Here is a 25,574-nt window from a genome sequence, read left to right as displayed (position 1 = left end):
CACACACACACCCCACAAATACCTCGTAACTATAAGCATCACATCAATATCAATTATTGTTTCCACCTTCCCAGTTAGGGTAGTTTTAACATCTCGTCTCTCTTGAGATAGTACTTTCCTATACTTACTACATTATTGTGTCTTGTCTGTCCACTGAATTTAGACAGTGGGCACAGGTGATGTGTATTTGTAGTATTGGCAACTCCTGTCCCCTCCCCCTTACCACATGCCCATGGTAAGTAATATTAACAGAGCTTGTTCAGACGAATATGGGAGCAGTTTGGGAATGAGGCTGACGTACACAGTAGATCTCAGCTGATGCACTGCTGGAAGGCAGTCAGCATCCCCAGCGTCCTCTGCTAACTGTAAATTCGTTGTCTCCTTGGTTTTACAATCAGTGGAAAAGCAATTGAAAAGATCTTTTGCTTTTCAAAGTAACTCAGCTTTCTCTAATGCCATTTCAGTCAAGGGTTTATGGCTCCCACTCTGTCTTGTCTATTATTTCCACCCTGATGGAATCTGCTCCTTCTGGTCATGTCTTTCCATTTCTGTTAGACAAATGAAGACGTCTCCCCCACGTCCCGCCGTGTGTGTGTGTGTGTGTGTGTGTGTGTGTGTGTGTGTGTGTGTGTGTGTGTGTCCACCTCCCTGCCTCCTGTCTCCTCCCCCCTCACCTCCGTGTCTTTCTTTCTGTCTCTTTCTCTCTGATCTCTCTCTCTTTTCTCTTTCTCTCCATCTCTGTCACTCTGTCTCTTTTTCTCCATCTCTCTGTGTATCTCTGTGTTTTTGTCTCTCTGTCTCTCTGTCTCTGTCTCCTTGTCCCTCTCCTTTTGCCTCTCTGTCTCCCTTTTCCTCTCCCTCACCCTCTCTTCCTCTCTCCTCTCCCCTGCTGCTGAAATGAGCCATGTGGAAATGCAGGAGGCTGGAGGAATGGACAGCTAAGAAAAAACCTTTCACCTGTACTGCTGGTCATTGGTGCATATAACAAGGGGGTAATACAGTTATTATCTGTCAACAGCAAAAACAAATTAGAACAATTATATCATTCCAGATAACCTAGAAAGAGCTGGCTTGAAGCAAAATTGTCAAATAAATGAAGTTTAATTTCAATGGCAACAGAAGGTAGACTGAGGAAAGAGAAGACAGATTTGAAAGAGTGAATTCTGGCTGTGCTGCTTCTTCCCTGAATGCCTTTGACTAAGTCAGCTAAACTATTTGGGCCTCAGTTTCCAGATCTGTAAAATGAGGAATAAAGAAACTGGGCCTCTAGTCCTGGCTTTGCCACCAACTAGCTTTCTGACCTTGGGCAAATCACTTCACTTCTCTGCCAGTCAGGTAGGCAGACATTCAATAAACACACCTGGGCAGCCGGGAAGCATGGTGAGCATGGGATCAGGAAGTCTTGTGCTTAAAGCTGGCCTTAGAACATTTACAAGCTGTGTAACTCTGGACAAGTCACTTAACCTCCGTCTGTCTCAGTTTCCTGAGTTATAAAATGGGGATCATAGTAGCACTCACCTCTCAGGATTGTTGTGAGGATCAAATAGGATCATATTTGTAAAGGTGCTTAGCTAAATGCCTGCTATACAGTAGGTGCTATATAAATGCTTATTCCCTTCCCCATTAAGTGCTTACTATGTGCCAGGCATTGTGCTAAGCACTGGTAATACAAAGAAAGGCAAAAAATAGTCCTTGCCCTCATAGAGTACATCTTCTATCGAAGAAAAGAGCATACAAACATTTGTGCATATAATTTTATATAGAGGGTAAATGGGAGATAAATTTATTATATGTATTTATATATCATATAATATATGTGACTTGTTAAATATAATATATATGTGATATGTGATATATAATATGTTATGTACATAATATATTATACATACTATATAGAGATAAGGAGAGATAATCTTGTAGAGAGGGGCCCAGAAAGGCTTCCAGCAGAAAGCAGTATTTGAGCTGTCTTTTTTTTTTTTAGGTTAGGCAGTAGGTTTAAGTGACTTGCCCAGGGTCACATAGCTGTCAAGTGTTATGTATCTGAGGCCAGATTTGAACTCAGGTTCTTCTGAATCCAGGGCTGATGCTCTATCCACTGCACCATCTAGCTGCCCCATGTCTTTCTCTTTCTTTCATTTTTATTTCTCTTTCCTTCCTTCCTTTCTTTCTTCTCAAGCTGAATCCTACAATGATCCCATGAAGGCCACCTCTTCCCTTACCTGTTTTTATTGATACCCAAATGAGGGATCCCTAAAGGATCTCATGCCAAAATGGGGTAAGGTGCTTACATCTTTGAGCTATTTGCCACTGTGTGGCAAACTTGATAGAGTGCTGGGCCTGGAGTCAGGAAGATCTGGGTTCAAATCCAGCCTCAGACACTTACTAGTTGTGTGACCCTGGGCAAATCACTTAACCTTGTTTGCCTTGGTTCCTTATCTATAAAATGAGTTGGAGAAGGAAATGACAAACCATTCTAGTCTCTTTGCCAAGAAAAGCCCGCATGGAGTCATGAAGAGTCAGACACAACTGAAAGGACTGAACAGCAACATCTTGCAAGGCACATTCATAGGTAGATACTTCTATGGGTTATTTTCACTGGCTATTTATTAGATGCTGTTTTCTGTTCATGAAGTCAGAGAATAGGTCGGTGAAATCAGACATCTGTTAGCCCCAGATAGTCTTCCCACCTGAGACACCTGAGGTGAAAAGGGAGTTAGGACTGGGTTCTAATCTCTGCAAAATCCATGGCTCTTAGCCATGTCATTTGAGCTGCTTTGGTGAAAAAGACACAGGACTCAGATATCCCACCTAACAAATAGGACTGAAAGTTTGGTGAAACTTCTGCCAAGTGGCCTCTCTAAAGACCATCTCTAAATCGCCTTCCTCCTTCTCCTCCTCCTCCAGCCTTCAGAATGGTAGCACCTGGTTGCTTTCTGATTCTTCTAGGTTCAATAAAGCTTCATGCTGCTTTTCAACCACTTATAGCTCAGAAGGATGCAAGGCACATTTCTCATTAAGTTTTAAACTCATTCCTGAAACCTACTTGTATCTTTCCCCATCTGGCATGTGAGATCAAGTGCTAACCTTTGCCTGAATACCCCCTTCCCTTGGCCTCTCACCCCTTTCCTTAGGTTCTAGGTAACACAAGTTAGGCTCAATGTTTTTGCTTGTGTGAGTTAAACACACTTGTAATAAAAGACCTATACACACACTTGTAATAAAAACCCCTTCTGTGTCCCAAGGCTACTTACTAGATCGGGCTGGGGCATCAGAACAATAGATATAGTGTCTTAGCCCAAGACAGGGATGTCTCATGGGGATTTGGGCACAGACTGAGTCTTTGGGCACCAATCAATAATACCACCTTGCGGCAGCCTAGTCAGCCCTCCAAGAGTCCTGGGATCTCAGATTTTGTGATAGAAGGGATCTCAGCAGTCATCTAGTTGAAGTCTCAGAGAGGCTAATAGACTTGCCTGAAGTCACACAGGTATTAATTATCAAGGTGGAATCTTAGCCCAGTGTCTGGAATCTCTGACTCCAAAGCTAATGTTCTTCCCATTGTACTGACTCTCAAGATGTGTGACTGAGAGTGTCATCACAGAAAGAGGTCAATGATTAGGCCAAAGGTCACCACACACAATATCTTCCAAATATTTGTTTAAAACTCTCATCCCACCTGCCATCTTCTCTAACCTAATTACTCAAAGGAAAAAAAAGTCTATGGGAAGACAGAAAAGGTTAATGAAAGCAGACCTACAGCAATTGGGCTTTCTTGAGGACAATTAGAGCTGAGAAAAGGGGAGCTTTGGCAGTGTTTCAAATCTATTCAAACTCAATTGGTTCTTCATTTATTCTTATTCTTGGGAAAATGTGACTTCTGGGTTCAAAGAAAAACATACTTTCAATAACTTTTCATGGAGGCTCGGAAGGCTTCTTGGATATCAAATAGCACTTTGATGAGTTAAGTGTGAATGAATCAGAAACACATGCATTTAATTTCTTTTGGAATCTGCATGGGTTTAGAACTTAATGCGAAAATGTGTTTTGGATTCTTCTGAATTGAAAATGATCGGAAAACAGCTTGATGTTTTTCTGAACCTAGAATACCCTTGACCTCATTCAGGCTAATTAGCTGAATCAATTGAAAACCCTTGGTCAGTGGACTCTTTCAGGCCTCAAATGCATAAGGGACACATAACCCACTGAGAATCTGGATCTGCTCTTTGTTTTGTGGGTTTGGAGGGGGGAGGCGTGTAGAGAATAATACTCAGAAGTCTAAAGGAAATTCCATGGGAAGAAATTTTCTTTCCCATCCCTTCCTAGCTGTGACGTTAAAGATGGAGAATACATGGAGAGAAGGTCTACTCTGAAAATGCCCTCTGAGAGAAAAGCAGCATCACAAGGCTTAGATTTCAGAGTTCTCTTTCTCCTTCTCTTCCTCCTCCTCCTCCTCCTCCTCCTCCTCCTCCTCCTCCTTCTTCTTCTTCTTCTTCTTCTTCTTCTTCTTCTTCTCTTCTTCTTCTTCTTCTTCTTCTTCTCCACTTTCTCCTTCTTTTCCTTCTCCTTCTCCCTAGTAGACAAACAAATAGTGGCCTGGCATAAAATAGGCACTTAATAAATGCTTATTAAAGAATTCATCCACATTTGGGGGGGGGGCTTTCTCTTGTTTTCTTTACATTATCTGGATACCAACAGAGCCTACAACTATCTAAGTGGCTATTTCTTGCCCCACTACATCTTGCTTTTCTGGTCGTACATCACTCTGCTAGCATCTTTTATACCAATTTGCTTGTGAAAGTCATTGTTTATGATGTGTTACCCCCTGCTCATACCCACAGTAAGCCTCTCCATTGCCCTTTGGGTGATTCCCATCATTAATCTTTTGGAGACTATGATGTTCTATGACTCAAGACCATATAGCATCACAAGAAAAACATTAAGAATGGCCATAGTTTCAGAGGGACACTGAAAGTCATCAAAAGAATTATATAATCTCCTAAAGGGAATCCAATCCACTGTCCTCCTTTTGTTCACCAGTGTCTGTCCGAGATACTGATAGACCTGCTCTATAGCAGGCACTTAATAACTCCTTGAGGATTGAATGGTTGATCTATATTCAACAAATAAGCACAGTGAGATCTTATAATCTCCACACTTTTCAATAGGTAAACCATTTAATCTCTATGAGCCTCATCTATAAAATGGTGGAAAGTTGGACTCTATGGTCTCTAAGATCCCTTTAAGCTCTAAATTTATGAACCTCCTGAATCTCAAAAAAAAGCATTCATAATATATATTTCTATATAGTCTATAAAGTCTTTGAGACCTTTCATTTCTTATTACTGTACAATATTTTCCATTACATTTTTCACCATTTTCACCTATGCCCCCAACCTCTTTGCACTAAAGTTAAGTATGAAAGTATTTGTTTATTTTGTTTGAAAGGTCCTGTCAAATCCTTGCTGGAATCCTCATTCTGTATAATAGATATTGATACATAAAGTGCATTTATTTTCATGGTCATCTTTTTGCAAGTACTTGTCATGAGCTTTGCCATATGAGATAACCAAATATCCCATGCAATGGCATTTCTTGTTATCTTTGGATGCATGATAAAAGCAACTCAACCACTCCTTTATTTGTTTCTCCAGTAAAACCTGTCAGAGATCTTTCCATTTTACCTCAACTTCCTTTTGTTTCTAGGTTTCACTTATAGCAAGAATATGAAAATGAAGATGATTTATCTCCCCACAGTTGCATACCATTTATTGGCAACTGGACAAGGATATCACATTTAGCTTGCCAATATCTACATTAATGCTTGTAGATAGTCTAACAACTATTTGACTCTTAGCACCCCTTTGCTTCCTTTTGCGTCATTCTGTCACGGTCACTGAAAAATCAGGAGGGAGTTACATAAGACCAAGGACGATTTTGTATCTTAAAATTCATTTCAAAGGTTGTTGTGGCCAAATAATTTATCAGCAGATGGCCATCCTACTAATAGTGAATCTTTCTCTACTATGCCAGACTGGTGTTCAGAAAACAGACACCATCTGTTAATGGGATGATGCTAGAAATGTTTCCAGTAGAGGAGAACCTGCCGGTGAATGTATGATCTTCAAAACGTATAACATCTGTATAACCTTCAAAACCTCAGGGTTACTTCCATAGCATGATAAAGAAGAAATCATAAAATGACTTTTGGAGGGTAGATTTTTTTTTGGGGGGGGGGGGAGTAGGACTTCATGGTACAGAACTCAGAAGCAAAATTGGTGTTTTGTAGTTCTGCTCTCTCTCTCTGTTCTCTATTACCATGATCTCATCCACCCCCCACAGAGATCCAAACCCTTCTTTGATGCTTGTCTTCATCCCAAAAGATGTTAACTCCAGCTTTAGCTCATTCTAGGCTTTTGTATTCATCCTAAGTTACCTGCACTTGTTTCCATCTTCTGTATGTGCAATTTTAAAAAAAAATGCATTGACATATTTAGATAATTCTTTCTCTTTCTCATTGGAATCATTTGATTTGTCATTCAATCATTTTTCAGTCACATCTGATTCTTTGTGGCCCCATTTGGGGTTTTCCTTCTCCAGCCCATTTTACAGATGAGGAAACTGAGGCAAACAGGGTTAAGTGACTTGCCAGGGATCATATATCTGAGGCTGGATTTGAACTCAGGAAGATGAGTCTTCCTGTCTCCAGGCCTGTTGCTCTATCCATTGTGCCATCTAGCTGTCCTAATCACTTGATTATGTGTTACCTAAATTTTGTTCTCCCACCCCTCTTAATCTAACTTTCCTTGTTTTCTTCTTCTACAAGGAACTTTCTCTTGACTTTTTGAACTCTATCCATTTCTAAGGTATGTGTTAGATCAAGATGCACATTCCTTTTTTTCCAATCATGAACTATAAGATAACATCATCTTTATCCCAAGTTTATTGCCATTTATATTCAACAACCAATTATTCCTTATTGGACAGAATCAAACCAAGAATTATAGTTTCCCTAATTGCTATCTCGATCTTTGGAAAATACAATAATCAGAGCAAATCAAGAATTTCTTGGTCTCCTATTAACAAAGGATGAGAGGGCTTGAGAAAATGTCAAAACAATTGAAATTTCTTATTATGAAAATATGTTTGAAAGACAGGTTTACTATCTATTCCCTAAATTCATCATCCATTTCCTACTTCCAACCATTTGGTCTGGTGCATACTGGCACCAGAATATCTTTTCTGTTCCTTCTTTCATCCAAATGCTCTTTATAATGTTTGATGGATACCTCTTCTTTCTGGATTTCTACCTAGGACAATATCTTTTTTACATACTTATTATTACTACTTTTATCTCATCTATTCCTTTTGCATATGTTATACCTTTCAATTATCATATTCAAAGCAGAATATATATCCTAACAAGTTACAGTGATATTTAAGAGATAAATTTTGCTTCCTTGTGTTTTTTAAAATTAAATTTATTTTTCAATTAAGCATATATTTTTCTCCTTCCTAGCTTCTCCCTCCCCACCACCAAAAGAAAAACAAAAGTCTTATAACAAATATGGGTAGTAAAGCAAAACTAATTTCACATTGGCTACGTCCAAAACTATTTCTCATTCTGCCTCTTTCTCAGGAGATGAGGAGTTTCCTTCATCATTGGTTCTCTGGAATGGTTGGTTGATCATTTAGTTGATAGCGTCCTTAAGCCTTTCAAAATTGTCTTTACGATGTTCCTTTTTTTTTTCTTTTTGGTGAGGCAATCGGGATTAAGTGACTTGCCCAGGGTCACACAGCTAGTAAGTATCAAGTGTCTAAGGCCATATTTGAACTCAGTCCTCCTGACTCCAAGGCCCAAGGTCTATCCACTGTGCCACCTAGCTGCTGATACAATGTTCTTAAATTATAAATTGTTCTCCTTGTTCTATTTACTTGACTCTGCATCTGTTTATATGTCTTCCCAGATTTCTCTGAAACCATCTCTTTCCTGATTTCTTACAATGCAATAGTATTTAATTACGTTCATATACCCTAACTATTTCATCCCTTTCCCAGCTGACGTGCACCATCCAAGTTTCCAGTTATTTGTTACTACAAAAAGAGCTGCTACAAATATTTTTATACATACGGGATCTCTTCCTTTCTTTGATCACTTTGGGTATAGGTCTAATAGTGTTGTCATTGGGTTAAAAGTATTGGCAGTTTAATAGATCTTTGGGCCTCATTCCAAGTTACTTTCTAGAATGCACCAATTCACAGTTCTACCAATGGTGTATCAAGAAAACAATGCCTGTTTTTGTGCAAACTTCCAATATTTGTCATTTACTCTTTTATCAGTTTTGCCAAAATGATCCTTCAGCTGCCTCATCTCCAGCCTCCTCAGATGAGAAGAGAAGCCAAACCTTCCTCTGACCACATGTCTTCCCCTCTGCCTTATGCCTCACATCCCCTGCTGGCCCAAGCGTGTCCCCCAAGGGAGGGTGGCAATGGATCCAGCCTGGACATTCTTCATCCACCCCAAGGCAATGACTTCCATATGTGCCAGCATAAGGCAATTTCCACCTCCTGCTGTCAGCCCCATCTCCCAACTGGGATGTGGAGAATGTCTGGTGCAAAGAGGGGCAATCTTCCTTTTGACCTCACACCTTCCATCTCCTGTTGCTTCTGTCCTTGAGGGAAGAGAAAGAAGGGGAAGTTGGTGGGGAGCAGGACTTTCTCCTGCTGTGCAGGTTCGATTTCTCCTGCTACACCCTTTCCTACCAATCTCCAAGAGATAAAGGAAGAAGAGTGGTGAGGCAGGGCCTCTCATCTTCCCATTTGCCTCCCATCTCATCCTGCACTGACCTCCAGCTTCCTTTGGGAAGAAAAGTGGCCCCCTCCACTCAGTGATGAACATTCTCATATTTGGTCAGACCCTTCACATCCCAGTGATTCTGAACCTCATCTTCTACCCCCACTACTTGATTCCTTATTCCCATCCCCTGCATCCCTCCCACTTCAAAGTTTCAACCAAACACTTCCAAACTCTTTCCTGTGCCTGTGGTATTCCCGTGGAATGCCCCTGTTTCACAGGCAACAAACTTATCTTCATTCTAAATCTTTTCCTCTCCCACTAAAACCTGGCTCACCCCTAATGACAGAGCCTCCCTAGCCACCCTTTCTGGTACTGGCTGTACCTTCACTCATTCCCCTCAGCTCACTGGTCAAGGTTGGCTGGGGGAGGTAGGGGTTGGAATAGTTCTTGCTCCCCATTGCTAATTCTAAGTTCTCTTCCTACTTCCATCACTCAATAACTTTTCTTCCTTTGATGTTCATTCATAACTACCACCCAATCAAAATATTACTAGCTATTGTTTATAGACCTCAATGAGTTTGGTACATGGCTCACAAATTTTTCTCTCCTCCCCAACTCCTGTCCTCATCCTAGGGGACATCAATATACATATTGACTCTCCTTCAAATACCCTAACCATTCAGCTCCTCAACCTATTCATTTCCCATGTCCTACTCCTCCACCCCACCTCAGCCATACACAAAGATACTCATACCCTTCATCTTGCCATTACCCACAAATGTACCACATCTGAGCTCAAGAATTCTAAAATCCCTTTATCTGACCATAATCTATTGGCTCTTCACCTCTCCTTCTGCCTTCCTTTGCAAAAACTCTACTCTTCATCCACATTGTGACCTCCAGTCCCTTGACCCTTCATTTTTCTCCCAAGCCTTCTCCCCTGCATTAGCCAGTCTCTCCTCTTTTCTCCATCTTGACCGCTTGGTGAACCAGTTCAATTCTACATCATCATCCTCTCTTCAATATCTAGGCCCCCTATCATTCCTCTAGTTATGCCCTGTCATTCTCAGCTTTGGATTACTCCCAATATCTACCTTTTTTCACTCCCACACACATGCTGCTGAATGAAGGTGGAGAAAATCACACAACCATTCTGACTGGGTCCACCACAAATTTACATTACACAGCCTCAATTGGGTCCTTACTGCCGCTAGGCAATGCTTCTTTCAACTCAGTATTCCAACACTTCACAGCAGCTGTTCCAAACCTTTTCATCTTTCCTCAAACTTTCCCTGGTTCCTCCCACTACTCTCTCAGCTGAGAACATTACCTCATATTTTACAGAAAAAAAAATGGAAGCCATTCATCATGAGTTCCCCCTTTTCCTTTCTTCTCCATCTCATATTACTCATATGCCTTCTGCTACTCTCTCCTCCTTCGCCCCTCTTTCATATGATGAGGTGACCTTACTCTTTACGAGGACTAACCTCTCTATAAGCTATCTCATTCCAACAGATTGTCCCCTCCATTACCTAGACTCTTTCACTTATTTTTAATCTCTCTCTGTCTACTGGTTCATTCCCTACTGCTTGCAAGCATGCCCATGTCTTCCCTATATTGAAAAAACCCTCACTTGATCTTTCCATCCCTACTCACTATTTTTCTATATCTCTTCTGCCCTTTGTAGCTAAATTATTTGAAAAATCTGTCTGCGATAGATGCCTCCATTTCTTCTCCTCTCACTCTTGCTATTCCACAAACAAGTCATTTCACCTCGTCTCAGGACATTTTATCCGACTAGCCCTCTGACCCAGAATGCTTTCTCTCTCTACCTACTGGCTTCCCTGGCTTCCTTTAAATCCCAACTAAAATCGTATCTTCTAATCCTTTGTTAATTGCATCCTTGTTAGTATATAGTTGTTTTGTTGCTTCCCCCATTGAATTGTGAGCTCCTTGAGGAAAAGGACTGTCTTTGGCTCTTTTTGTATCTCAGGAGTTTAGCACAGTGCTTGGTATAGAGATAATTAACACATGTTGATTAATTTGCTCTGCTTCAGTATGTATGTTAGCAGTGTTTGCCTTCTTATTCTTCATTTCCCATGTAAAGTCACATGCATAGAGCCACAAATTTCTAGACAATTATATTCTTCATGGTCCACATTAGATGAACTCCATTCTTGGCCAAAAGTCTGTCATTCATGTGAAATATATGTGGTTGTTATCTAATATAAATATGGCTGACCCACATGTGGCATGGATAGATATCTGATCTAGGATTTGGCCCACACTATCTCCAAGAAGATTGCAATGTCTACCTTTGGGGAATAATAGAGTCACTGCCTATAGCCTAGTGGGGAAGGGGAATACAGGATACAAAAAACTCATCTCTCCTTCACTATCCACATTCCTTTATCACTCTCAGGAGGAAGGGTAACATTTAACTTTCTCTCACCAGCTAGCAAATGTTAGTTACCCAAAAGACCATCACAAATAGCTGGTAAACCTTCTTATCAAGCAGAACAGTAAACAGAACTCAAAGAGTTACACAGATTAGGATAGACAATAAAATACACCACAATAAATGAACTCTTTGATTTAGGAGCAAGATCAAAATCTCAGCTCAAACAAGGAAACAGCTATCTCACCACTGGGGAATTCACTCCTGTCACAGTCTCTAGCATTGTGAATGCTGGAAATCAAGGGACATGTTGGGGGCTGGCTTTTCCATATGTCTGCAGCTCTGAAGAAATGTCCAGCCTGCTGTTCAAAAGTTTGTGCTGTCCTCCTTCAACCTTCTCCTTGAACTTTCTCCAAAGTGTCCTCTAACAATCTGAAGTCATGTCTGCCTCATATATGTCATCTACAATGTGACAGGCTGAGCTGTTTCCTAGCCAATCAGGATCCAAGTCCCCTTACACATACACAACGTAATATGTAGCACAAAGTGTCAGAGGGATGTCCTTTAGGGATCCAGCTAATCCCTGTAGGCAGAGGTGTATCTTACAAGTGTATCTTAAATGTGATCCAGAAATTCAGACTGCATTCTGTGACATCAGCCTCATACCTGCTATTTACTTCCCATTTCTAGTAGAGTACCTTTCTGAACCCAACTTAACTACTTTAACTTCTCTTTCTGAAGTCCCTACCTTAAATTTCCTACCTCACCTACCTTAACTTTCCTTTCTGAAATCCCTACCTTTGCTTTGTGGAAATAATGACAATTATTTCATTACTGGGACAGCTAGGTGGTACAATAGATAGGGCACAAGGCCTGGAGTCAGGAAGACTCATCTTCATGAGTTCAAATCTGGCCTTAGACACTTACTAGCTGTGTGACCCTGGGCAAATCACCTGGCCCTATTCGTTTCAGTTTCCTCATCTGTAAAATAAACTGGAGAAGGAAATGTCAAACCACTCCAGTATCTTTGCTAAGAAAACCCCAAATAAGGTCACAAAGAGTCAGACACAACTGAAAAATTACTGAAAATAATGAAAATACTGTCTGTGATCCTAAACCCAGGCCTTCAAAACTCTTCTTTTAAGAGCTTCTTAACATAAATAAAATGAAATTAAAATTAATTTTGAAATTAAAATTTAAAATTAATTAAAATCAAATTAAAAAATTAATTGAATGAAATACTGTCTACGTTCATGAAAGGGATGCTTAGCAAATAACTAGGAAAAGATGTGATGACCACAAAGAACTAGCATGGCTTCCTCAAAAACTAATTATACCTGGCTAACATTATTTCCTTTGTCAACAGCATTGTTAGACTTACATTGGGGAAAAGCTATAGTTGCAAATTCCCTAGAGTTTAGCAAAGAATTTGACAAAAAGTCTTTCATGTTACTCGTTTTGAAAAAGGGGAAAGTATTTTTTGTTCTTTCTTTTTTTTTTGAGGCATTTGGGGTTAAGTGACTTGCCCAGGGTCACACAGCTAGTAAGTGTCAAGTGTTTTGTCTGAGACCAGATTTGAACTCAGGTCCTCCTGACTTCAGGGCCGGTGCTCTATCCACTGCACCACCTAGCTGCCCCTGGAAAGTATTTTTTGGCTAGACTAGAGAATAGCTATGTGATTTCAGAATTGGTTGAATAGCCAGACCCAAAGAATAGTCATTAATTGTTCATTATCAGCTTGGAAGAAGGTCTTCAGGGATGGGCTCTTGGAATTTGTCCTTGACCATGTGGTATTTAACCTTTTTATCAAATTTGAAGATGACACAAAGTTGGGAGGAATAATTAACACACTGGATATAACTTTCAGGATTCAAAAAGATTGTGACAGCCTAGAACATTGGAATGAATCTGATGAGCTGAAATTTAATCATTGTAAATAGCTTCCATGAATATTCAAGGTTTTCAGAGCACTTTACAAATAGTATCTCATTTGATCCTTATAGTAACCCTGGGAGGTAGGTACTATTATTTTTCCCATTTTACAGATGAGGAAACTGATGCAGGCAAGGGCTAAGTAAGTGGTCCAAGATCACACAGCTACACAGTGTCTAGGGCTATATTTGAACTCAGGTCTTCCTTACTCCAAGTCCAGAGATCTATCCACCGTACCACTTAGCTACCTATCTGATCAAGGATTTGGTCTACTGTACTCTTGGGTTTAAGGAATCAATTCACAAGTACAAATTGGGGGAAAATGGTTAGATAGAAGTTTCTCTGAAAAATATTTTGGTATGTTAGTGGACTTGAAATTCAATATGAGTAACAGTATGATATGGCAGCTAAGAAAGCTAATTAAATCTTAGTTTGTGTTAAAAGAGGCACGATGTCTAAGACCAAGATAGAGATACTTCCAGGTATATTCTGTCCTAGTCAGACCAGATCTGTAATCTTGTGTTCAGTTCTGGACACTGGAAAGGAGGACTCTAAAAAGGGTTATTGATGCTTAAAGTAATTAAAGCCCTGCTCATATCCACTGATTATGAAGTCTGTATTATACATATAAAAGTCAAGATGAACTTTTCCAAGAAAATGATCTGAGATTAAAAGGAATAAGGATGCAATCACCAGTAAATAGGAATGGTGGCAAATAATGGGAAACCCAGTGTAGCATCATTTATTTATAGCTGGGTCATCTATGAAGTACTAGAAAACCAAAATTTCCCCACGTGCCTTGCCAACCCAGAATATTAGTCATCGTTCCCTTTGCTACTCAAGTCATTGTGTAACTGTAAGCCTCTTACAGCTTCATTCTGTCAGTCATACTACTATACTACTCTGCCTAAATTCCCTGCCAGTAACGGATAGGAATTGAGTTGGAGATGATTTATTCTGGGAACTATGTCTTTGTGATTGTTAAATGATATGCTTGCTAATGGAACCAATGGCTCCTGAAAGCACATTCCCCCTTTCTAATGTTTCATTTCCACTTCAAGTAAAAGCTCAGTTAAAGGGGCCACAGCCCTGTCGACAACAAAAGCAATATTGACGCAGTACTTATGGTTTAAAAATATTTTGTATGCATGATCTTATTTCATTCTTACAAAACTCTGTAAGGTAAGCAGTGCAAGCATTATTGTTTTCATTTTACAGATGAGGAATCTAAGGTTCCAAGACAGATTACATGCTTTTTTAGTGCTGACGAAAGATAGTCATTAACACCCGGAAACTGTTATCTAATCAGGCAATATGGCATACAATTAAGGATTCTGTATTGCCAGAGGCATTCTGGTAGATAGCAGGAGTCACCTTGGTAGCTGATAGAAGTTTCCCTAAAAGAAGCAACAGGAAAGTATGATTCAGGGAACAGAGAAAAGTTGGTAACAGGGGAAACTGGGTAAATGGTTTCCTATTTGTGATAGATCTGGAGTGAAGGTAAGAAGAAATAATATCAACATACTAGGTCAAGGTAACAAGAGATCTGCTCCCTGAATGTAAGGAATGGAGTAGGGTGTATAGAGTCAGAATTAATAACATCAGCAAACTTAATGAAGGCACTGGGAAGACTTAATCTCTGGGAAGTGAAATGGGTAGGGTACATAGAGTAACCTAAATTGGAACAGAAAACTCATATGTCTGCTAAGGGTCATCCATTTTATGAATCAGTTCCTTCCCTACCCTTATACCCATCATTTGCTTCTGAAAGATCTAGATATCTTCATCATACTGTAAAATGCCCTCCCCAGGAAGTTTGTGTGATTTTTTTTTACTTCAGTGGGGTCTGGAATTCTTATTCCCAATGAAGGAATAATGAACTTTGATCAAAATATTGATATCCTGAGAAGCAGAATTATTTTTGGAATAATAGTAATTCCCAAACGGAGATACAACACTGCATCATAAAATTGTGCCACGCTTTCATGTCATGAAAAGTTAAAAAATTTATCCAAAAGATAGAGTTAAATATATTTCAGTGGCAATGGAAACTTATGCAATTTAAACCCTATTGAAAACCTATGGACTATAATCAAGGCTAGACTTGGAGAAATGGGTTATACATCAAAGAGGTACTTAATATCCAGCTTGAGAAAAGTGTGCTTTCATGATGAAGAATTAAAGAATATGTGTCAAAATTCCATGAATTCAACATCAAATCATGTAAAACAATTGATTGCAGCAAGAGAAAAACATATTACATATTTTAAAATTTTAGGTGAAAAAATTTAGAAGATTTATTATACATCAGTAGCTTTGATAATTTTACTTTGTCACAACTAATTTGAACACTACTGTAAGTAGCAAAGAACGAATCTAAAGACTATGTAAATGTAATGAACAATTTTATAATTGGTCACAGAGAAAAGATGAGGAAAGGCACCCCCCCTTCTCTCCTTGGGAAAATGAGGGAGGAGAGGTCTATCGGAATGGAATGTTGCATACATTGTCAGTCTCAGTTGCTGTGTCTGTTGGTTTTATTTAACTATTTTTCTTTATTACAAAGGAAGGCTCCTAGGTGGGTTAGAGGGAATATCCAGAAATGGCCATGACATAAAAACAAGAGTCTCAATAGAGCTTTTTTTTCCTTTTTTTTTTTTAAGAAAATAGCAGAGCCAGGATTTGAACTAAACTCAGGTCTTCTAACTCCAAGTCCAGTATTTTTTTTTACACCAAAAAGGGAAAAGACAAAACCCAACACCTCACAAAAATATTTCACCAACCTATCATCTCTCTGGGTTTACCATTTATGCTCAAGATACAGTAGTGAAATAAAGTAAAAATGTTTGCTGCTAGCTAAGTAATTTCACTTGTAGAGATACACATTTAACTGGAATGACACTTTAAAGAAGTATTAGCCTGATATTTAGCAATATTGGTATTTTTATGGTTTTTCTTTGCCCATATCTGTTTTTAAGAGTGACATTTTCTCCAACAAGAAAACAGAGGGAAGGACATTTGAGCTCATTACATGAGGATCAATCCAAGTAAGAATTCCTTCAGAATACAAGTATGAAAATGACATGAAGTTCAAATGGCATTTTGGTCACTTTATGACCACTGTTGTGGTTCGGTCATTTTTGATCATGTCCAACTCCTCATGACCCTTCTTGGGGTTTTCTTGGCAAAGATAATGGGGTAGTTTGCCATTTCCTTCTCTAGCTCATTCTACAGTTGAGGAAACTGAGGCGAACAGGGTTGAGTGACTTGCCTTAGGGTCACACAGCTCCTAAGTGTCTGAGACCAGATTTGAACTCACAAAAATGAGTCTTCCTGACTCCAGGCCTGGCACTCTATCCACTGCACCACTTAATTTCCAGTATGCGACCATTTACGACCATAGTGGTCTTAATTTTATTTTTAAGTATTACTTTTCAGTATTTATGTATTTTTATATTTTAAGTATTAAAGTTTTTCTCTGATATAATATCATGCACAGAGGTCAACCTGGTTTCTTAAATGCTATGCCAGTAAAACTAAGCAAGGTCTATCATTTTGGAAAGGTTTTAATTATGGCCCCAACAATAAACTATATCTACTTTCTGAGGATCTGCCTACAGAAGTACAGAGAAACTCATTACCAGTAGATTGGTGAATCAGTGATTAATTCCTTTTGTCATGGTGATCCACGAAACAAAGAAAACTACAAAAAGGCCTACATGATAATATCCTGTGTAGCCCCCCTTCTGCTTCTGCTATAACCATAGCAGAGTAGCAGAAAAGGGAACAAAGGTTGCTAAGATTCACACTGTTTTTAAATTGTCTATAAAAGGTAACTTAACTGTAAGGTACTATAGATGTCAGGCCATTGTCCAATGGGCATATTATTGGAAGAAATTAATCTGATAATTCTTGGCACTCCCACTATAAATGAAACTAGGAAACAAAAGGACTTTGAAGTTTAATGGAAGAATGCTTCTCATGTTCTTCTTGGAGAGGGAAAGAAAGGAGTTGGAGATTTTAAATTCATCAAGTGTACAAAGGCAACAAGAGATACCACTTCATGGGACATTAGGTCACCTTGTATTGCTTATATTACTCACAATAAGTATTTGCCAAAACACTATGATGCAAATAAACGCAACTTAAATATCAACATCAGTTCCAGGGGATGAAGAGGTAGAGAAATTCTAGGAAAAGCTAGACAAAAGCCCATTTAAATTAAATCAACAAATACTTTGATATTTGTTTACTTCAATGCAAAGGTGGGTAAAAAGGAGTTAGTAAACAAGTATTTGTCTGTAAACAAAAGTGTTTGTTATTTTAATGTGTGTATATGTGAAAATATGGTAGAAGAGTAAGCAAGGAGAAAGGCCAAGAGCTTACAGACTGCCCAGAATCCTTACCCTTATGTGTTCTTTAAGAAAAGAAGTAGGGGAGGGGGAGGGCTAGACATTGCAAATCCAAAATACATAAAAATGAAATCAATTATGTTTTTAGGAAAGGGTATTAACTAATTACTCATGTGAGGTATTAATTGATTAAAATTAATATAAAACTAGAAGAATAAAAATGACAAAAAGAAAAGTCATTTAATTAAAATAACTCCAACCTGACCGATTTAAAAAAGCTATTGATAGCAAATATCAATGAATAGGGAAATGAAATTCCAGCATTCATTAGAACCATTTTCTTTTTTTCTGTAAATTTTTAAATTTTAAACTTAAATACAAAATGAGGGGAGAAAAAAATTACCATGTATACCACAGACCATAAGAGAGGACTCAATATAAAACAATAAATTTCTATTTCAAGAAAACCTATGTAATAAATACTACACATTGTTTTTAAAGCTGCCCAGCTTTTCTTTGCTTTCTTGTTGGTTTTCTTTTGTTCTCTGATGTGCACTTTTTACTTTATTTTTCCTCCTCCCTTTCCCCCACCCTAAAGAAAGCTACAATTAAGCATGGGTAGATAGATACATATACATAGCTATCTATAAACATACATGCATACACACATATACACTCATATACATATTATGTAAGACCATACTATGCTTATTTCCACCTCTCATCTGTTTCTCTGAGGATGGATAGCATCTTCCTTCATAGATCCAAATCTTTCCATGTTTTTCTATATCAACCAGCTCATCATTTCCTAGTCCACTGCAATTTTCCACCCCAATCACATCCTATCAGAGAGAATGTCTATGAAAGTTTTTTTCCCAATTTTCTACATTCCTTCTCTTGTTGGCTATATAGGTTTTATTTATATGAGCAAATTTTAATTTAAAATAATTAAAATGATCCTTTTTACACTACAACAATGCTCTCCCTTATAATATAGTTTAAAGTCTAATACTGCTGAATCTGTTTCCTTTATATCTTTTTTCCTGGTTTCTTTGAAGTTCCTAACCCTTTGTTCTTCCAAATGAATTTTGTTACTATTTTTTTCTAAGTCAGTAAAATTATTTTTTAGCAATTTAATTGGGATGACACTGAATAAAAAGATTAGTTAGGTTAAATTATCATTCTTAAAATTATATTGGGTTGACCTACCCATGAACAACAAATATTACTTCAATTATTTAGATCTGAGTTTATTTATATAAAAAGTATTTATGTTTATGTTCATATAGTTCCTGTGTCTATTTTGGCAGGTATATACTTTGATATTTTATACTGTCTAGATATTTTAAGTGTTCTTAAACAACATTGAATGATATTGCTGACATGTAGTCTGGTTTCTCAGCTTTTCTCTTTTGATCAAATCTATTTTAACTTTAAATTTGTCTGAGATATGATTTCTATCCCTGCTTTTTTTACATGATTAATTCTACTCCTGCCCTTTATTTTATCTTTGTGTATATCTCTCATTTTTATAATGTTTCTTGAAAGCAACATATTGTTGAATTCAAATTTTTAATCTGCTATCCATTTCTGTTTTATGGGTATATTTGTCCCATTTGCATTCTAAGCTACAGTTACTTGTTGTGTATTTTCCTCCTTCCTATTTTTCCTCCCTATCCTTCTCACCCTATTTAGCCCATCTCTCCTCACTCCTCTGCTTTACTTCTACCCACTACCATACCCTCTTATTCCTTAATCTACCCACCCCTCTAAAAGTCTCTCCCTTATCCCCTCCCCCAACCTATCCCCTTGTCCTCTTATCTGTTTCTGAATTTAGAAGACTTTTATACCCTTCTTGATATATATGCATATACATATATATGGAGAGAGAGAGAGAGAGTTCCCTCTTTAACCCATTCCCAATGAGAGTTAGTTTCCAGCAGTATCCATCCCCCCCTCTACTAGCTTCTTCTGTAACAGTTTTTCCTTTTATGCCTCATTTATATGAGATAATTACTCCTTTTTTATCCCTCCCTATATTTTTATTTTTTTTAAATCACCCCATCATACTCAGCTTAGCCCAAACCTTTCTTTCAAACTACCCAAATAATGATGATAATCACAAGAGTACTGCTAATATTTTCACTTATACAAAGTAAACAATTTGACCTTATTGAGTCCCTTATAATTGGTCTTTAATGTTTACCTGATATTTCTCCTGGGTGTTATATGTTAAATTTTCCCTTAAGATCCAGGGTTTTTGTCATAAAAACCTGAAAGTCTTTCAGTTCCTTAAATTACCTTTTCTTTTTTCATTCAGGATCATACTTAACTTTGCTGGGTAAGTGTCCCTTGGTAGTAACCCCCAGATCTTTTGCTCTGTGAAATATAGAATTCCAAGATCTGTAGTCCTTCAACATAGTAGCTGCTAGGTCTTGTGTAATCATTACTGTAGCTCCATATTTAAATTGTTTTCTTCTTGTTGCTTACAATATTTTCCCCTTAACCTGTGAGCTTTGAAACTTGGCTATGATATTCCCATAAGTTTTCCTCCTGAGATCTCTTTCAGGTGATGATTGGTAGATTTTTTTCTATTTCTGCTTTGCCTTCTTGTTCTAGAACTTCAAGGAAATTTTCCTTGATAATTTCTTATAATACTGTGTCAATATTTTTTTTAATTGTAATTTTCAGGTAGTTTGACTATTCTCATATTATTTCTCCTCAATCTGTTCTCCAGATCAGTTGTTTTTCTGATGAGATGTTTCACTTTCTCTTCTGTTTTTTCATTCTTTTGATTTTGCCTTATGATTTCTTGGTGTCTTAGAACATCATTAGCTTCCTCTTCCCCAATTCTAGCTTTCAAGGAATATTTTCTTCCTTAAGTTTTTGAATCATTATAGCCATTTCCTAAAGAAGTTTAGCTGATGTAAATCAATTATAAGGAAATGACAGCCAGCAGACAGGAGATCTCTTTGCAAATCAGAGATATGGCAACTAAAAGTAATAGCAGTTTAAAATATAAACTCATTTGGAATATATTATCAAGGTGGACAGTATAAGACTGTGAATAGTATTGCCTCGAAAAACTGAAAAGTAGTAGAATGAAAAGTAAGTTTAAAGTAAGCTTGGTGAAAGACCCAACTAAATTAAACTATTCTGATGTTACTTAAGGATTAAACTGCAAGGAGAATAACAGAATAAACAGAGAAAAGATCTGTAAAAATGTTTATAACGTATACTTTTTTGTCATCAAAGACAGTTATACCACCACAAATGGGCTTTGCCATCACCATCTTAGATTTGATGTATTAGGAAATAAAAATGGCACTGAAGAAAACAAAAATGGGGATATGTCTTGCATGACTGAAAAAAAGAAAAAGAAAACAAAGATGGAAAAAAGCATTTGGACAAAACCAAGTGTATACAGAGGAGGTCATACTGGAGGCCACACAATTTTGAAGACATTGAAGGTTGATTCTCAAGGTATTTGAAAGAGGAAGATACTAAATTTAGACCTCATTTCTACCAGGAAATGAAGGCAAATGAGGGCTTATCAAGGACTACCAAATGATATTCCTACTTTTCCATCTCTACACATTTTTATGAAAATAATCTACAGATGTATTGAGGACATCCTTGATGGAAATATGAGAAAGAAGGGAATAGGCCACCTTTCATAAATAATATTCTTTTAAAAATATTTTCATTAATATCTTTTATCTTTACATCACAGTCATTCTCCACACATTGAATGCTTTTTTGTAATTAAAACATTGAATTGAAACAAAAACATCCAGCACAGAAACCTTATTTGACAACGCCTACAATATCCTGTCCTAGTTGTTCCTGACTTCTCTGCTATAACTCAAATAATATTCAGTAGCTGAATACAACTATATAATCACATTATGGATTGAAAGGTGTAGAGAAAACAAGACCCCACCTTAAAGGCTTTGCTTTAACAAGGTGCATCCCACGCATGTATTGTTGTTTGTCCTTCCTTTTCAAAGAGGACCAATGACATTATGGGATGATGTCTTAAGTTGCCCATGAATTTCATTGAAGTGATTGGAGGCAGAGTTATATAAAGTCATTAGTTCCACTCTCTCTTCCCACTTCATTAGAGTCCAATGGCAAGACAAAAGTTAGGACAACTGACAATATCCCAAGATGTAGTAGATGACCTTAGTGTCTTTGATGACTGATCAAGCTCTAAGCTCTCCGCAGTGCCAACTTCAGGAAATTGAATCACTTCCATTTGAATTGTTTTAGGAAGATTTTGAAGATCACCTGGCAGGATAAGATACCAGACATTGAGGTCCTTTTTCAAACTAAACTGCTAAGCATTCAAGCTCTGCTTCAGAGAGTGCAACTCTGGGCAGCTAGGTGGTACACATGATATAGCTCTGGCCTTGGAGTCAGGAGAACCTGAGTTCAAATCTGACCTCAGACACTTGACACTTACTAGCTGTGTGACCCTGGGCAAGTCACTTAACCCCAATTGCCTCACCAAAAAGCAAAAAACAAAACAAAAACAGAGAGCGCAACTCCAATGGGCTGGCCACATTGTTTGAATGCAAAATGTATGCTTGCCAAAAAAACTATTTTATGGAGAACTCATGTAGGACAAGTGTTCACATGGTGGCCAGAAGAAACAATACAAGGACACTCTCAAGGTCTCTCTTAAGAACTTTGGAATTGATTGTGCAACCTGGGAGACACAGACACAGGACCGCTCAGCATGGTGTGCCCACATCAGAGAAGGTGCTGTGCTCTATGAGCAAAGTAGAATTGAAATAGCTTGATAGAAATGCAAGATGCACAAATTTAGATAATCCACCCCAAATGTTCACGGGACTATTTGTCCTGATTTACGGTTAAACATTCCAAGCTCGTATTGGTCTGAACGGCCATAGCATAGTGATGTCATTTTGATCCCCTTCAAGAACGAAGGACAATAACCAATCAACCAGCCTGCTTCAGGCACCATCATGGCCCTTGGAACAAATTGTTCTTATCCACTCATTCCATGGGGGAAGTCTTCACATGCTTGAGGTAGACATCCCCTTAACTCACAGCGGTTTTGAAGCCTGTCGGTTGCCCTCAGCCTGGTTTAGCCTGTCTGCCAAGATGGTTCAGTGAAGACTAGTGCCTCTGGTGTGAGATCTCGCCATGTCCTTTTCAGGGCTGCTCAACCACCTTTGGTGTCTACCTGCATCCAACTCTTACCTGTGGCTCCAAAAAGCTATAAGATAAGCAGTGGCTACACCCCAGTAAAAGCATCTCGGCAGAAGGGTTAAACCAGGTTGACAGGCCTCAACCCCATGGGCAAGTCAGGGGGGATGTCTACCCAAGTGTGTGATGCTTAAATTAAAATTATACAAGATACTTGAAAGAAGTAGCAACAGAGCCCACTTTGTTTGAGGATCCTCTGAGAGTTAATATCAAGCAAAGCATGAAATGGGGAGATGCACAATCACCCAAGCTGTCATGGAGAAGGTTGAGCAGTCTGTTCAAATGGCAAAGAATTCCTACGGATGGGGAGGTCCTCCGGATGCTTTTGTTTTCATATAAATGTGCCATTTGCATGAAACCACAGAACACTGCTGAGTCTCCTAAATAGGACCTATGATCATTCCAAGGAATTTGGCCTAGGCTTCCATGAGCTGATGCAGAGCCTAGAAAACAACACACAAAATGACTTCAAGAGTGGAAATGGAAAGAACAACCACAAAACAATAAAAAACGAATGGCGTAAAGTTACAAAGAACAAGCTCGCCCCCAAAGAAGATACATGAAAGGATACCTACTCACTCCTACTCCTCTGCAGAGGTGGAAGGTCTATGGTTGTGGCACATGGCATGTATCTGTAGAATTTTTGATGTTTCCATTGGTTTTACTGATTTTTTTTCCTATTCTTTTTCATGTTTTTTTCTTTTTAAGGAGTTCTCTGTTATATGGGATGACTTTCTGGGGAAAAAGGGAGAAAGGAGATGGGGAGATTTAGATGACATAAAAATAAAAGCATTACTATTTTTTTTTAAAATAATAATAAAAGGAAGCTAAGTGGCACAGTGGATAGAGCACTGGCCCTGAAGTCAGGACGACCTGAGTTCAAATCTGGCCTCAGACCAAACACTATACTTACTAGCTGTGTGACCCTGGGCAAGTTACTTAACCCCAATTGCCTAAAAAATATTTTTAAATAATAAAAAATAATTTAGCCTAATTTTCCCCCATGGGGGGGGGAACCTAAAGGGATGAAGAATGCCTGTTATCCAGACTATGATATGTAGTTGGATGAATACCACATAGAACTAGTCCATCAGTTTATCTATCTTTGGGCAGAGACTACAAATGGATAATACATGAGCCAGGACCAGAATAGAATGGGATGAGGAAGGCAAGGTGGATTTCCTCTGGGCAATTATAGTGTTCTTTTAAGGACACCACTTTTCTCCCTAAAACGAGGGCCATCTTTTCCAACACTAATATTCTTCACTGTTGTATGACGACAATTTGTGTATCATGTTTCAGAAACTGAAGTTGAAGATTACCCAAAGAGCAATGAAGAGCAACGTGGTGGGTATGAATGAGTTGAAACATATGGCAAGCAAATATGCTGAAGGATCAGTATAAAGGACGTTGTCAGAAAAAATATGACTGAAAAAAAAAGATGGACCAGTCACATAGTGAAAGCAAGGAATAACCAGTGGACTACTGGTTATTATACTAACTATGTGTCCCATTGGTATCCATAATACAACAAGAGAATGTGAGGAAGGCTCCCAGTATGTCTGTGGTGGATTTGGGGGGAGGATTTGGACGAGAGTACCAAAGAATGGGTCCACATGGATACATTGCAATCTATATCATTGGAGGGAGTGGCCATATCACTGAAACCAGGGATTCATTAGCATCTTGGAGTATTCAAAGTATTTATTTTATATAACTAAAGCACGAAAATTGTTTGAATTGTTTAAATTGTTTGAATTGTATGATGGTGAAATTCAGAGATAAGGTTTGTTCTAATCTCTTTTTTATCCTTAGTAGTTGCATATCACAAGTATGCAACTAAATTTAAATATAAATTTACTTGCCAAGCTGACATTCCCCACTGGATTTATCAATTAAGCACACCCATAAAGTATGTATGTGGCCTTCCTTCAAGAACTTAAGACTACAGGGAAGAATGCTCTGGCACTGAAATGCTGATGAGATAGGCAGAGAAAAGCATTGGTAGTAGGTTTTCTATTAACCAGTCAATCATTGACTATTTAGGGTCTTTATGTAATTTTCTGTGATCAAGATTAGGGTGTTAATGAAGAACAAAGATGATCTCTTGTCTTAGTGGGAGAGAAAGTTCAAAGAAATAAGGAAAATCTGACATGCCATGGCTTTTAGCCTTCCCACTAAGTTTCCAATAAAATTACCACATTTACTGACTATTTCTTCTCCTGTGCTACTCAGAGATATAACTAGTTTTTGTTTTTGTAAACAGGAACCAACATGGTTGGGAATACAGTTTAATGCAATACATCTGTGACAGCATTGAGGTCAGTTCCACCATGAAGGCAATTAGTTAGGAGAGAGCTTAGAAGATTGAAAACGTAGGGCCTCAGAGAGCAACCATAGTGACAGAACCCTGGAGGTTAACAGCCCAGGCGCAGTTCTATCCTGTGACGGCAACAATCATCAAGAAGAGAAAATGTAGCTCCTTTCCCCCCCAGATATTGGTGCCCTAAGTCTAAATTCTGTTTGCTATGAGCTAGTTTCAGCTCTGACACTAACGATTATGGGTTGCATTTTTTATTCTATTTTAATAGGTTGAGTTTTATATGTTTTCAAGCTCTCCCAGCCTAATCATTTAGGATTTGGTGAAATAGGCAGCCCCCTGGTACAGTGTCTGAGGAAGACTTTTATTTGCGCTCCGGAATGATGATACCAGCATAATTAGGACAACTAAGGCACACAGTCCTAAAACAGAGTGGTCTAGGCCCAAAACTAATGAAGCATTAGCTTAGGGGAAAGAAAAAAAAACTTTACTAAAAGTGTAAAATATGACTCAAAGCAATATCTGCCCTGGATTTACTGATTT

At 38.3% G+C, this 25,574-nt stretch overlaps 1 long non-coding RNA gene across 1 annotated transcript in view; it reads left to right on the top strand.

The window, feature by feature from the left end:
* LOC110206799 (uncharacterized) overlaps positions 1–24,904 on the top strand; it is a 62,079-nt gene extending 37,175 nt beyond the window's left edge. The window contains exon 4 of the long non-coding RNA XR_002324016.2: positions 24,014–24,904. This is a non-coding gene — a long non-coding RNA (uncharacterized LOC110206799). The remainder of the gene's footprint in view (positions 1–24,013) is intronic.
* The last annotated feature ends 670 nt before the right edge of the window (positions 24,905–25,574 follow it).

This window comes from Phascolarctos cinereus, unplaced genomic scaffold (genome assembly GCF_003287225.1).
Source record: "Phascolarctos cinereus isolate Bilbo 61053 unplaced genomic scaffold, phaCin_HiC Scaffold_5;HRSCAF=322, whole genome shotgun sequence".
Lineage (NCBI taxonomy): Eukaryota > Metazoa > Chordata > Mammalia > Diprotodontia > Phascolarctidae > Phascolarctos > Phascolarctos cinereus.
This window is presented reverse-complemented; position numbering and strand designations above follow the sequence as displayed.